Source organism: Ammospiza nelsoni, chromosome W (genome assembly GCF_027579445.1).
Source record: "Ammospiza nelsoni isolate bAmmNel1 chromosome W, bAmmNel1.pri, whole genome shotgun sequence".
Classification (NCBI taxonomy): Eukaryota; Metazoa; Chordata; class Aves; order Passeriformes; family Passerellidae; genus Ammospiza; species Ammospiza nelsoni.
This window is the reverse complement of record NC_080668.1, coordinates 20,812,510-20,827,122: the sequence shown is the minus strand read 5'-3', so window position 1 is coordinate 20,827,122 and position 14,613 is coordinate 20,812,510. Positions and strand designations below refer to the sequence as shown.

Here is a 14,613-nt window from a genome sequence, read left to right as displayed (position 1 = left end):
GGCTTCATTAGATTCCTCTGCATTACCCCCAGAGGCGAAGGGTCCCGTGATGGCAGAGTGCCTACGCCAGCAATGTAACTCAGCCACCAAAGACATTTTAAGGTCGCTACCGCTGGGGTCCAGTATAGCTGCCATGATCAGACACGTTGCAAAGGAGGAACATCTAGTTCCCATTCAAGCAGCAGTTCAAACTGCAATAACTAGTGTGATGGCGTGCCTTAAGTGTGGCCAGGCAGGCCACTTGGCAGTAAACTGCCCTCAACCAAAGCGCCCATCAGCAGATGCTCCACCACGCCAAGGGGGAGGTAGAGGACCGTGCTGGGTGTGTGGAAGGAAGGGGCATTTAGCTAAGGAATGCAGATCCAGGTTTCAGGGAAACGGGAGAGGGAGGGGGCAGCCAGGCCGTATTCAGCCCCCTCCCACCTGGAATATGCAGCGGCCCAGCTACAGCAACCCCCAGTGGGGCAGGGGACCCTCGTACCCTATGCCCCCACAGGGAGCGGTCAACTTTGCATCCCCTCCAGCAATACAATGGCAGAGTTCTGCAGCACCCTCAATACCTTCACACCCCCCACCGCCACAAGCCGCGCCGGTGTCACAGGAACAGCAGGGGACACCCCAGAGCGGGATCCCTGGGTGGCCTTGGTCATGAAAATAGGGAAGGAACCCCTAATGGTGTGGGGGACATGCCGCCTTCACGGCAGCCAGGACCCCCACGTCATAGGGTTTCAGTTCTGGGCGGACACGGGATCAGACTGCACGGTTTTTCCCCAAGCGCATTGGCCCGGCCATTGGCAATTCAAAGAAGTCCCTCCAGTGAATGGAGTGGGGGGGCAGTCCCGGGCATGGAAAAGCACCCAGCTGGTGGCTATAACACTTCACACGAAAAAGGGACCAGAAAAGACAGTAGCAATCTACCCTTACATTTTGCAAAATTCCCCACCCCTGTTGGGAAGGGACGTTCTTTCCCTGCTCGGATTTCGGATTACAAATTTATCCTGAGGGCCACTGCCGTACACCCTCCGCTGCCAATCAAATTGACTTGGAAATCATCAGATCCTGTATGGGTTGAGCAGTGGCCCCTGACAGAGCCTCGAATGGCAGCCTTGCTGGAACTGGTCGACCGCGAACTGCAAAAGGGTCACATAGAACCCTCCACCAGCCCATGGAACACCCCTGTATTCGTGATCCCCAAAAGGTCCGGACAAGGCTATCGTCTCGTCCACGACCTGAGAGAGGTGAACAAGACGATCCGACCCTTGGGTCCAGTCCAGACACTGCTACCCGCGAACTCAGCCATCCCCACAGGGCAGCCGTGCGCAGTACTGGACATCAAGGACTGCTTCTTCTCAATACCCCTGCACCCTGAGGACAGAGAACGATTCGCCTTTTCCGTGGCGTTTCGGAACGGCGAGCGGCCCAACCTTCGCTTCCAATGGAGAGTGCTCCCACAAGGTCTGGTCGACAGCCCGACCATATGCCAGATCACCGTGGACAAAGCACTGACGCCCGTCCGACACTCCAATCCCACCGCAACCATCATCCAGTACATGGATGACATCCTGGTTGCAGCACCATCGGCAAGCCAAGTAGATGACCTGGTGACCACAATCACAGAGACCCTTCAGGCCAACGGCTTCGAGATCGCGAGCGCAAAGATCAAGAGAGGACCCTGCGTGACCTTCCTGGGAGTAGGAATCACAAGCTCCTACGTGACACCCCCCAAGATGAAGATCAACCGAGAAGTCGAGACGCTCCACGACGTGCAACGCCTGGTGGGATCCCTGCAGTGGCTTCGCAACATCATCCTGATCCCCCCCGAGGTCATGGACCCTCTGTATGACCTCCTGAAAGGGAAGAACCCCTGGGATCCCAAGGAGCTGACGCCACAAGCAACGAGCTCCCTCGACTTCATCGAAAACCAGATGGACACTGGCATCCTTGCCAGGTGGAACCCAGCCGTGCCACTGGACTTGTACGTCCACTTTACACCGAAGGGGGGAGTGGGGGCACTGGCCCAAGGACCTTCTGAAAAGGCCCGACCGATCCAATGGGTGGTCCTCGGAAGACCTGCTCGTGCATTTTCCCCGGGAATCGAATGCATCGCCAACCTCATCATGAAAGGCAGGAGACTCGCCTTGAGACACCTAGGGACAGAACCGACAAGCATCCACCTTCCGTTCCGCAAGCAGCCGACCTCAGAGTCAGCCACAATATCGGAGTACCTGGCCCTTGCTCTTTCCGGCTTCGGAGGAGAAATCTCCTACTCTTCCAAGCCACCCTGGACGAAGCTGCTGACCGTAGTCGACATGGACATGCCACCGAAGGTCAAGGACAGACCGCAGCCGGGACCAACGGTTTTCACAGACGCTTCCTCCACGACTTCAACCGCAGCAGCAGTGTGGCAGGCAGGAGAGCAATGGCACTGCGTCAAAGCGTGTGACCCCACACTGTCAGTGCAACAGCTGGAGGCAGCAGCAGTGGTTTTGGCGTGCGGGCTCTTCCAAGACGAACACCTCAACATCGTAACAGACTCCATATTCGTGGCAAGGCTTTGCCTAGCCATGGCAGGACCAGGAGTATCGACATCAGCAGCAGCCCTAATGCTGGAAGAAGCGCTTTCCTCGCGACAGGGCACCGTGTCAGTCATCCACATCAACAGCCATGACCCAGTCAAAGGTTACCTCCAGACCGGCAACGACAAAGCGGACGCCGCAGCGAAAGGCGTCTGGACGTTGCAAAGAGCTCGTCAACTGCACGAGTCACTCCACATCGGAGTCAAAGCACTGGCGAAGAGATGCGGAATCTCGACGGCGGACGCGAAACACGTGGTAGCCACCTGCCCTTATTGCCAGAAGTCACCCCTTTGGACCTACGGAGTCAACCCGAGAGGACTCAAGCCCTCAGAAATCTGGCAGTCGGACTTCACCTGGTGCGAACTGATGAGGCCCCGAGCATGGCTTGCAGTGACAGTAGACACTTACAGCGGGACGATCATAGCCACACAGCACCCCAAAACTAACTCCAAAAACACAATTCAGCACTGGCTGACAGCCATGGCTTGGCTTGGTATCCCCAAGCAGATCAAAACGGACAACGGTTCCAATTTCACCTCCAAACAAATACAGGAATTCGCCGCGAAATGGGGCATCACGTTAGTGCAAGGCATCCCATACAACAGTACCGGGCAGGCCATAGTTGAGAGAGCAAACCAGACCCTGAAAACCAAGCTAGAAGTGTTGGCGAAAGCAGAGGGCTTTGCCAATGCCATTCCCCCAGGAGATCAGGCACGTATGCTGGCGACCGCTTTGCTGGCACTGAATCAGTTCCCTAGGGGAGACGAAACAAACAGTCCCGTCCAAAAACACTGGGCCACTCGAGCGCTAGAAGAGGGCCCACAGGTGGTAATCAGAAACGAGCTAGGCGAGTGGGAACGGGGCTGGAGGTTGATGCTCACAGGGAGAGGGTACGCGGCGGTCAAAAAGGACGGCAAAATCAGGTGGTGTCCACTTAAGTCAATTAAACCGGACCTTCATAGCGAGCAGAATGAGACTGACGAGAATTGCGAGTCTTTGTTTACAGGACCTGCTCGTGGGACGTGCTCGTGACGCGTACATTCCGGTTCCAGACGAAAGCGACAGACCACCAAGCCGCCAGGCAGAACCCGAGAGACCCGCACGGGTGAGACCCAAGCACCAAGGGTGTTTCTGTGTGATTTTGCTGTTGGGGCTTGTCGCCAGAGGGCAAGCCAGCCCAGACCACTACCCCCATCGACCATTCAGGTGGGTCATGCGACACCTTAGTAGTGGCAAAGCACTCAGAGAAATCACCACTCCAAACACCCCATCCTTCGTGCTTCGCATCACCAACCTGTTTCCAGGACAGCCAAGGGTAAACCCCTATTCCACACACGTCACACACTCGTACCTATCCTACTGGTGCCCAGCTTCAAACCCTGGGAAAAGCTACTGCAATTACCCAGGGTGGGGATATTGTGGGCACTGGGGCTGCGAAACCATAGTTACAGATGCCAGACCGTCGGGGCCTGGGTGGGACCCACAAGAGCCAGACAAATTTTTACAATTCACCTGGGCACCCATTGGCTGCAAAATACCATTCTTCTCCCACGGAAACTTCCATCGAAACCAACATAAAGTCCCAAGTTTTCGGGCGTGCACTGATTACAACATGACGGTCTTGCAGCCAGATCACCCTAGCTGGGCCACAGGCAGAACGTGGACAGTGGTCCTTCAAGGGTCAAAAGAGAGGGTGAACGTGCAAATTATCAGGCTCCAACCGTCAGCACCCCGAGCAGTCGGACCCAACAAAGTGATTAAAAGTGTGCCGAAAGGGAGAAACACAACCTACCCCAAAACCTTACCCACAGGGGTCAGCAATGTCCCGACCGGTCAAGCGGAAACCTTTCAGATGAGCCGCTTAACCGAGTCAGACGCAGACCCAATCCTTCGTATGTTAGAAGCTACCTTTGTATCCCTGAACGAATCCAACCCTAACCTAACCGAGTCCTGCTGGCTTTGTTACGATGTCAAACCCCCCTTTTACGAAGGAGTCGCTTTAGACACTCCCTTCAGTTATTCCTCAGCCGACGCCCCTCACCAGTGCAGATGGGACACCCCTCGCAAAGGAATCACCCTGAGTCAAGTCACAGGCCGAGGCAGATGCTTTGGCAATTCAACCCTAGCTAAGCGGGGAGGTAACATCTGCACCAAAATTGGCAGGCCGAACAGGAAAAACAATAAGTGGGCGATCCCATCCGCATCGGGGATGTGGGTTTGCCAACGATCCGGAGTGAGCCCTTGTGTGTTTCTTCCCAAGTTCAATGACTCTATCGACTTCTGTGTCCAAGTTCTGATTGTTCCTAGGGTTTTGTACCACTCAGACGAAGAAATGTACCACCTTCTTGAGGGACCCAGCCGGATCCACAAAAGAGAAATAATGACAGGTATAACTATCGCAATGCTGCTCGGCCTGGGAGCAGCCGGAACGGCCACAGGAGTCTCAGCCCTAGCGACACAGCACCAAGGACTGTCACAGCTGCAGGCAACGATTGACGAGGACCTGCAGAGGATCGAGAAATCCATCTCCTATCTAGAGAAGTCGGTCTCCTCACTCTCAGAAGTGGTCTTGCAGAACAGGCGAGGTCTGGACCTCCTGTTCATGCAGCAAGGGGGCCTGTGTGCCGCCTTGAGAGAGGAGTGCTGTTTCTATGCAGACCACACGGGAGTCGTGAGAGACTCCATGGCAGAACTCCGGAACAGACTGGCTCAGAGGCAGAAAGAGAGGGAGGCCCAACAGAGCTGGTACGAGTCCTGGTTCAATCAATCACCTTGGCTAACCACTCTAATTTCTGCCCTGATAGGTCCATTGGCGATGCTGTTTCTAACAGTCACCTTCGGACCATGCCTGCTGAACAAGCTAGTCTCGTTCGTTCAGAGCCGCCTGGAACGGGCCAACATCCTGTTCATAGGGCGACGACAACTGCTGTGAATTCAACCAGGGAATTCGACCCAAGAAACACTGCCAGTCACAAGACTTTCCAAACTTGTCTGGCAAAAGCTTACTCAGGTTTCCCAAAATCCCTTTCCCTTGTTAAGTTACAACCTCATACCTCAGTTCACTACCTATGTGCATGACTACCTCATTCATTTGTGAAAAGGGGGGGGGAGATGTGGTAGCTAGGGAAGAGGCGCTGCGGAAGATGACGGGATGTGACGGAAAGGCAGGACCCTCGGTTTCCCGTAGATAAGACCCCCTGGTACTCATAGATAAGAAACTAACAATAGGAATGTAACTCCACTAACAAGGAGAGTGCTGTCACAGCAACTCTCTATCCCTTACCCAGCACTTTTCCACTCCTTACCCAGTACTTTTCCATTCCCTACTAACTATAGGTAAGAAAGACAAACCCCTTTTTGACGTAGAGACCCCCAAGACTATAAGACCCCAGAAGAAGAAGTAATAAACGCCATTTGACCGTCCACCACATTGGTGTCTGCGTGTGTCATTGGCCCAAACGGCCCTAGAGAGAGAGGGCTGTCGAGCTGTACCTCAGAACCAGGTCGCCTGCCTTGGAATAGAAGGCAACAGTATGCAAAGATATGTACATACCTGAAAGTCCTTAGAGGAAACAAAATTTTACATCTGTTGTTTGACTGTTTATCATATAATATTTGGTTTTATTTCCCAGGGATCAGTGAATTTTAACTTTGGAGTCCTCTATGCTAAGGATGGTCAACTTACAGATGTTCAGTAATGGTGAGTTTTTCACATTCTCCTTAATTGCTTTGTTCATTTGCATTAAAAAAAAAGAAGAGTAAAAAAAAAAAAAAAAGAATGTTTATTATTTTTTACCCTGTTATATCTGTTTCGTCAGTATTTGCTGGAGCTCTGCTTACCGAAGCTCTGGGTTCCTTCTGTCCCACTGGGTTTCCCAGTTTGGTTGCATCTGGTGAAATTCACCCTGAGACCTTACAGAAGTAGCTCAAACTACGTGAGAGCTATTTGCAGTTCTCTCCACACACCTGGAGAATGGGTGACGTTTCTGAGGATCCGGCGAGTGTGCTTCTATCAAAACTCAGTGTGTGAAATTTCTGGGGAAAACCTTTCTGTGTCCTGAAGGGTTCAAACTCTGGTGAGGATCCACTTATCAGTTTCTCACCTGGATGGTTCCAGCTCTTAAAGTTAACACTTGTACTCTTGCCCTGTAGTTTATATCTATTGTATTTTTGTTATTTTGCAAGATTTTACAGCTTTGCAAAATATTGTGCATTTCACTCTGGAACCTCTCAGATGGTTCTTTGGTGCAGCACCACCCCATGGGACACTTGGCTGCTGTTCTGAAGGGGTTGGTCTCTAGAATTGTAAATCCAGGAGAGTTTGTAAGTCTTCTGTCCCCAGGGAGGTATCATGCTTTGTTTACTTTTGTTCTGTTTGTTAGGTGCTGCTTCTCATTGGAAGTATGAATTTCAAACTACCCTGTTCTTTTTTTAACTGTTTTCCCGGTTCTCTCCGTACAGCAGGGAAAGACTCTCGTATCCTTGTCGTCGGGCTCGGTGCTGTCCAAGAAGATGCAGAGACTAAAAAAATCATAAGAAGCAAAATATGACTGCAGAGAAAACAAGCTGGAGAGAACAAAAGGTGATATTGTTATCCTTACCCTGTATTAGAAACATCCGCTGTGCTTTGATGCTGGCAGCTGCCAGGGGCTTGTTAGCTCTTTGTAGGCAGGTGTAGGTGTTCACTTGTAGGTTTTTTTCTCTGGACAAGTCAATTCAAACTTTGCTAAGCTTATATTTGCAGATTACTCTCTAGCACAGTCCAGCATGACATTTTGTAAAATTAATGTTGTAAAAATACCATATTACTTGGAAATTGCTAATGATGAGAAGCCTTAGGGAAAAATAAGATGTCAGGGTTGGGAGATATGAGAAGAATGTTGTGGGGATGTTAGACTGAAATAAAGCACGCTTTAAGCTGGACTGGCACGCTGGCAGGTCCCCTATTAAACAGTAGTGCTGAGATTAGCCTGGGGGTTGCCCATTGTTTCTGTAGAAATCAATGTTTCCGGGTCTTCAGAGGTAAGCTGCTTTGAAAAGCTGGAAGGTGCAGCATACTGACAATCCCCATGCTTCAGATTAAAAGTAGATTTCAGAAGGGTGATAGGCTTTTGTCTTTTCCCAGAAGTCGATGTAATCCTATCGAGGAGGTTTTAATTCTGTGTTGCCATGTCATCCATCAGGGCCCTGTCGTACTAATCGTCATACAAGTACAAAACAAAAAATCAGACCCTGTCCCAACCACTTAGAGCCCAGAACACGATTTCCTCGGGCTGCCATTTGTGTGCCCTCGGTACTCACCACGGAAGCGAGCTGGGGATTGTTGCACCTGTTGGGAACAAACTGCTTCTCGTCACACAGAAATGGAATTGGGACGATGCCTCGGCCAGCCCCTCTCTGCCATCGTCTCCTGAATCTGCAGCAGAGCAGTTCCAGTCCATCCGGGCACGTGTAATCCAGCTCCTGATGATCTGAGCACACGGAGCAGCGCTCAGCTGCTGTGGGGGGCTCAGGGAAGGCAGAGTGTGCATTGTCATCTTCCTGAACCTACAGATGAATCCAAGTGAGAAACCACAGGGTGGAAATCAGTCGCATATATGCTAAACAAAACTTGCAGATTTTTTAAAGAGTTGTTTCTGCTTGTTCTTTGTTGTGTTTCTGTGCTTAGAAAACATCCCTTTAAAATCAGCTCTGTTCATCAGTTGAACCTTTGTTTGCAGACACTCCCTGAGCAGAATTTGTTGCAGACTCAGTGCACGCTGTGCTGGCCTCCCGGGAGTGTGAGGAGCTCATGTGTGCTACTTTTTGCTTTAGGACGCTCTGCGGTATTTATTCCTTTTGGGATAAATGATGAGAATTCCCAAGAGAGGTAGTTATAAGATATGACATTGGGAAAAAGCCTGTGTGGTTGGAATGTTGTTGCTGTCAAAAGTTAATTTTTTCTTAGCCAGTAGTTAGCTTTTTGCTTTATTTTTGTGGTATCAGTATTGTATTGTTTAAAAAATTGCTTCAAAATCACTTCACTGGTCGCCCACCAGTACCTTGTTCAGATTTGCCTATTTGCTTGTAGCTAAAATGTTCACATCTTGTTTATCCTTCTATTTAAGAAACTGCTGCCCAGCCAACTAATAACTGAATATCCATCTGTCTAGGACACGGGGAGAGGATTTAGGTAATGTCTTTGTTGCCAGAAAAAAATTCCAGTGTAGTTTCTAAATAGAGGAGAAGGGGGTGGAGACTCGGGGCTCTGATGCCATTGGGGCACCCCAAGGTCCCCAGGAGAGGGAGCTCTACTGGGGCGCCGGAGCAGGTGTGTTCTCATGTAATTTAGAACAAATTATAAATATGAATATAAAAATTATAAATAAAGAGATATTTTTAAATAGTTAAATAAAGCGGGTTTTTTTAATGTGTCAAAAGGCAGGGTTTTGATTGTAAAAATTATAAATACAAATAATATAAAAGTAGAAATCTAAGTTCAGAAATATATAATAAATACATACAGAGAAATATAAAATTTAAAAATTAAGAAAAAATTAGTTGCAGCAATAAATATTATACATAATTTAAATAATAATTTAAATATATTAAAATTTTATATATATTATATATCATTATTAATGTAATACATCCAAAGAAACAATAAATTAAACTATGAATGTATAATTATACAAAGTATAAATAAAAAAAATTTCAATATCCTTTAAAAGAAGAGGTTTTTTTATTTATTTGGTTAGAGATGGGGTTTTTATTTGGAATAAAAGAAGTATTACAGAAGTATAAAACTAAATATAAAAATATACAATCAATATGGAAAGATATTTATAAAAACTCAACCGAATGATGCCGCCTTCGGCCGAATCGAACGAGCTCAGCCAAACCAAGGCGAGACCAATCAAACCTGACGGCCTCGAGCGAACCTAGGCCAGGCTTCCGAGGCTGCCTGAACCGAGCCGAGCTCAGCCGCACCGTGCCGCCTGCTCTCGTGCACATTAATTAGCGCGAGTGCGGACACAACCTAGTGAGCTCCTGTCCCACCCGCGCTCCCGGTCGGGTCTGTGCCATGGGCGGGCCACCCGCGGGACGCGGCAGCAGGAGAGCCCTGAGCCGGGTGAGTTTAACAGGAGGCGGCGCCACTTGCCCGCCCTCAGGGAGCTGAGCTGAGCCGCGCCGAATGCACAGAGAGCGGCTCCGAGTTTGGCTGAAGGGAGCCGAGGTGCGCCAAAGAGCCGACTATAGCCGAGTGTCTCCGGAGCGAGCCAAGCTCCACCGAGCGCAGCATCCCAGGCAGGGCGAGGCACTGGGCCGGACTCAGGGTGCAGGCCGGGCTCAGTGAGGCTTCCCCGCCTGTCCCTCTCCCTAGCCCTCCTTTCATCTCCCCGTATTCACCTTCTGTTGCTCCCTTTCCCCCATTCTGCATTGTGCAGGATGCCTCCCGGACCCAAGCTGCCACCACCACAAAGTCAGCCTGGTTTGAGGGTCCCAAGTGGCTCCGGCAATCTGCCATCAGGAAACTGGGATGCTGAGTTTTGTTCTTCTAGGAAAGGGCTGGCATTGGTGTTCAGGAGGCCTCGCCTGGAGTAGCTGGCTGCCTGATGAAATTCTGCATTTCCAAATGTGCCTCCAGGACCCAAGCCTGCACCAGTGGCAACTCCAGCTGCTTTGAACACGGCACGTGTCTCCTGCCATCTGCCATCAGGAACCTGAGCGGCTAAGTTACACTTCCCTGTGTAAAGGGCGGTATTGGTGTCCAAGGCCCAGGGGCACTTAGTGTCCCGCTGTCTGCTGAAATTCTGCATTGCGCAGGATGCCTCCCGGACCAAAGCTGCCACCACCTCGAAGTCAGGCTGGTTTAAGGGTCCCAAATGACTCCAGCAATCTGCAGCAAGGAACCTGGGCTGCTGAGTTTTGCTTACCTGGGAAAAGGGTCAGCACTAGTGTTCATGGGCCTGTGGCCTGTAGTGGCCAGGCGCCTGCTGAAATTCTGCATTGCGCAGGATGCCTCCCGGATGCAAGCTGCCACCACCGCAAAGTCAGGCTGGTTTGAGGGTCACAAATGGCTACAGCAACCCGCCATCAGAAATCTGAGCTGGTGAGTTACACTTCCTGGTGTAAAGGGTGGCATTGGTATCCTGTGCCCCGGGGCCCTTAGTGGCTGGCGGCCTGTTGAAATTCTGCCTTGTGCAGGATGCCTCCCGGACCCAAGCTGCCACCACCTTTAAGTCAGGCAGGTTTGAGGGTCCCAAGCGCCTCCAGTAATCTGCCACACGAACCTGGGCTGCAGAGTTTTGCTTACCTGGGAAAAGGGTCAGCACTAGTGTTCAGGAGGCTGTTGCCAGGCATGGCCGGCTGTCTGTCTGCTGAAGTTCTGCATTGTACAGGATGCCTCCAGCGCCTACACTGCCACCACCTTTAAGTGAGGCAGGTTTGAGGGTCCCAAGTGGTCCCAGCAGTCTGCCATCAGGAACCTGAGCTGGTGAGTTACACTTCCTTGTGTAAAGGGTGGCATTTTTATCCTGTGCCCAGGGGCCCTTAGTGGCCAGCTGCCTGTTGAAATTCTGCATTGCGCAGGATGCCTCCCGGACCCAAGCTGCCGCCTGTGCTGTGTCGAGCTCGTTTGAGTGTCCCAAGCGCCTCCAGCAATATTCCACACGAACCTGGGCTGCAGAGTTTTGCTTACCTGGGAAAAGGGTCAGCACTAGTGTTCAGGAGCCTGTTGCCTGGCATGGCCGGGTGTCTGCTGAAATTCCACATTGCGCAGGATGCCTCCCGGATCCAAGCTGCCACCACCGCAAAGTCAGGCTGGTTTGAGAGTCACAAATGGCTGCAGCAACCTGCCATCAGAAACCTGAGCTGGTGAGTTACACTTCCTTGTGTAAAGGGCGGCATTGGTATCCTGTGCCCAGGGGCCCTTAGTGGCTGGCTGCCTGCAGAAATTCTGCATTGCGCAGGATGCCTCCTGGATCCAATCTGCTGCCTATGCTGTGTCGAGCTCATTTGAGAGTCCCAAGCGCCTCCAGCAATCTGAAAGCAGGAACCTGGAATGCTGAGTTTTGCTCCCCTGAGAAAAGGGTCAGCCCTCATGTTCAGGGGCCTGTGGCCCAGAGTGGCCGGCTGTCTGCCAGCTGAAGTTCTGCGTTGTGCAGGATGCCTTCTGGACCAAAGCTGCCACCATCACAAAGTCAGGCTGGTTTGAGAGTCCCAAGTGCCTCCAGCAATCTGCCACATGAACCTGGGGTGCAGAGTTTTGCTTACCTGGGAAAAGGGTCAGCACTAGTGTTCAGGAGCCTGTTGCCCGGCGTGGCCAGCTGTGTGCTGAAATTCCGCATTGCGCAGGATGCCTCCCGGACCCAAGCTGCCATCACCTCAAAGTCAGGCAGGTTTGAGGGTCCCAAGTGGTTCCAGCAGTCTGCCATCAGGAACCTGAGATGGTGAGTTACACTTACCTGTGTAAAGGGCGGCACTGGTGTTCAGGAGGCCTAGGGGCTCTTAGCGGCTGGCTGTCTGCTGAAATGCTGCATTTCCAAATATGCCTACCAGACCCAAGCCTGCACCAGTTCCAACTCCTGCTGCTTTGGCCTCGGCACGTGTCTCCTGCCATCTGCCATCAGGAACCTGGGAGGCTGAGTTACACTTCCCTGTGTAAAGGGCGGCATTGGTGTCCAAGGCCCAGGGGCACTTAGTGTCCCGCTGTCTGCTGAAATTCCGCACTGCACAGGATGCCTCCCAGACCCAAGCTGCCACCACCGCAACGTCAGGCTGATTTGACAGTGCCCAGTGTCTTCTGGAATCTGCCATCAGGACCCTGGACTGTTCAGTGTTTTTTCCCAGGGCAATGGGTCAGCATTTTTTTTCAGGTGCCTCAGGCCCGGAGTGTCCCGCTGCCTTTTGAAATTCCCTATTGCACAGGATGCCTCCAGGTCCTAAGCTGGCACAACTCGCAGGTCAGGCTGGTTTGAGCGTCTTAAGGCACTCCCGCAATCTTCCATCAGGAACCTGGTCTGTTGCGTTTTCTTTCCAGGGAAAAGAGCTGGCTTTGGTGTTTGGGGGCCTGTGGCCTGTAGTGGCTGTCTGGCTCCCTAAATTCTGCATTGCACCAGATGCCTTGCAGACCCAAGCTGGCACCAGTGAACACTCAGGCCGCATTAACAGTACCAAGTGCCTCCTGCAAAGGGACGCCAGGAACCTGGAATGGTTAGTTTTGTTTACTTAGGAAAAGGGCTGGCATCTTTGTTAAGGGCTCAGGTGCCATGAGTGCCCGTCTGGCTCCTGATATTTTGCATTGCACAGGATGCCTCTCCAGCCCACACCGCCACCACTGCAAAATCAGGCTGCATAGTCAGTGCCAACTGCTTCCTGCGAACCTGGCCTGGTGAGTTTTGTTTGGCAGGGAAAAGGGACAGTGTTTGTGTTCACGGGCCTGTAGCCCGGAGTGGTGTGCTGCCTGCTGAAATTCTATTTTGTGAAATATGCCTCCCAGATCCAAGCTGGCACCAGTGACAACTCAAGGTACTTTGGTAGTGCTAAGTGCCTCTTGCAAACTGCCATCTTGAACCTGGAATAGTTAGTTTTCTTTGATAGGGAATAGGGCCTATAGGCCCTTCTGAACACACTGGTGTTCAGAGGTCTATGGCCCAGAGTGGCCGGCTGCTTGCTGAAAATTGTGCATCGAGCCAGATGTCTCCCAGACACAAGCTGCCACCATCGCAAAGTCAGGTTGCTTTGTGAGTCTCAAGTGCCTCCTGAAAACCTTCCCCAGCTGTCCCTTGTTGGTAAGGGTTTTGATTGACGAAAAAAATTCTGTTTTTTTATTGCTGGAGGGATTTAAATTGAGGAGAACCCTTCTTTTCACAATATTTTTGGAAAATAAATTATAGGGTAGAATCGGTTTATTTGCCATTTTATCAGTTTCAGCAGAGCTAACTGCCCCGCTTTCTAATTTTTACAGGTTCACTGGAAGGAAGCTCTGTCTTTTTCAGCATTTTTAGGATTTAAATATTAATTTCTGGCCACTTTTTTCTGTGCCTTTGGACCAGCTATCTTAGACAAGAGCAAGCCTGGAGTGTACTTAACACATAAGCCGCCCAGGAGGTTTTTCTTCTCATTTTTCTTTCTAATCTAGATAGGCCTAATTAGGGGTCCCAATGAGACTTAGGCTATTTATGTCATTACCATTCTTCTCCACTCTACTTAGTCATACTTGATGTTCTACTTAGCAATCACCAAAGAATAATTATGTAAGGTAGCAGCAAATGACCCAATCTATCCAGCTATGTAACCTTAATACAAAGTTTTATGTCTTACCAGTTTTTTGTTCTTCTGCTGCAAGTAGTCGTTGTGAAAAAAGAAAGCGCTGTTGTTTTTCTGAAGAGTTTTCTTCTAAAACAAGCCCTTTACTCCCCTTGAATCTGAGTCAGAGGAGCAAAACTGCTGCAGCTCTTCTAAGGGCTTTTATACCCGGTGGGATTAGCCCCCTCCCTTTTCCCGGGCATCATGGGAATGAGAGGCGGGCACAATCAGGGGTATATTAACCCCAGCCTTGGCTAAGGGGCTTCATTCCCTCTGTGGGATGTGCTGGGGTAAGAGCTCTCCTCTCATTTCAGTGAAGAAGCTCTTTCAGCTCATCTCAGCTTGTTTTCAGCAGGTGTTTCTGGGCATCTAAAGCAACTGAGGCTTGGAAAATACTGTGAAGAAAACACCATGGAATACAGGGAGTATTTAAGTTTGTGATTTTGGGTTTTGTGTGTAGGGGTGATAAAGCATATTTGTAATTTCTGGTTTTGTTATGTTTTTTTATTGTTTTTAGGAGGAGTGCAGCTTCCAGAGATTCCAGGTGGTGTCAATTACATTACTTCTTTCAGCCGATTGCTTCTGTCACAAGAGCGATCTTCCCAGTGTCCAAGAAGATGTTTGAGATTGAGGCTTCGGGTGACTTGAGGATTGTGAGTAGAAGGGAGGGTGAGCAGGAATACAGTTGAGAGTTCTTGGGGGGGGGCTTGAAGGCCACAGGGTGAGAAAGGGTGTTTATTTGAGGGCT

At 50.6% G+C, this 14,613-nt stretch overlaps 1 long non-coding RNA gene across 1 annotated transcript; it reads left to right on the top strand.

Annotated features, from left to right (window-relative positions):
* Window positions 1-6,469: 6,469 nt before the first annotated feature.
* LOC132086109 (uncharacterized) lies at window positions 6,470-8,721 on the top strand. The gene is made up of 3 exons (XR_009420358.1): window positions 6,470-6,652; window positions 7,038-7,158; window positions 7,760-8,721. It is a non-coding gene; the product is annotated as an uncharacterized LOC132086109 (long non-coding RNA).
* The last annotated feature ends 5,892 nt before the right edge of the window (window positions 8,722-14,613 follow it).